The sequence below is a fragment of the Octopus bimaculoides genome, chromosome 4 (genome assembly GCF_001194135.2).
Source record: "Octopus bimaculoides isolate UCB-OBI-ISO-001 chromosome 4, ASM119413v2, whole genome shotgun sequence".
NCBI lineage: Eukaryota > Metazoa > Mollusca > Cephalopoda > Octopoda > Octopodidae > Octopus > Octopus bimaculoides.
This window is the reverse complement of record NC_068984.1, coordinates 40,641,814-40,642,774: the sequence shown is the minus strand read 5'-3', so window position 1 is coordinate 40,642,774 and position 961 is coordinate 40,641,814.

Sequence of the window (961 nt, the reverse complement as noted above, 5' to 3'; positions counted from 1 at the left end):
TATATATATATATATATATATATATATGTATATATAGACAGACAGACAGACAGACAGATGGACGGACGGACGGACGGACGGACGGTCAGACAGACAGACAGACAGACAGACAGACAGATAGATAGATAGATAGATAGATAGATAGATAGATAGATAGATAGATAGATAGATAGATAGGATTGTTAAGTGACAAGCATTTACTGAAGAATGGACTGAATACGGCAAATTAACAAATCAGGGAATATAATAAGTAAACAAGTAAACACATATGTAATTCAATGCATTAGCTCATAGTTTTGACATTTTGATGATGTGATTGCTATTTTTGAAATGACGTTGTAGGATAGGTGGGAGAGGCCAGCTCTGGCCAGTTTGAATATAAAACAAGTAGAATATTTGGGGCATATATGGCCGGTTTAAATGTTAAAGGGTTAAAACGTAACGAATGACTGGTTATTTTATTAGGTGTTCATACATCAATATATGATTCTTTTCCTATGAAAAAAATGATCAAAATCTGAATAATTTTTTGTAACTTCAAGGGCCACCTTTTCACTCTTATTCAAGCCCGTACTCACGAATCCCTCCCACACATACAAACATGCAAACACTCATATAGATGTATCTTTACAATATGTACCTACCAAAACACGTACACTCAGGTGTCCATAAAAGTATATGCTGCGTAATAAATCAAACGCTATTGAACACCGGGGATTCTTCTAACAAACTAACGTAGGCGAGTCTAAGAACAATATAAATACAAATAAACCATAACAAATATATTAAACTATGTAACAGACAAACATATTACGGAAAACAACCTCAAAGAACACAAAATGTATTATAACAAGGCATAATCTATCTATCTATCTATCTATCTATCTATCTATCTATCTATCTATCTATATATATATATATATATATATATATATATATATATATATATATATATATATAT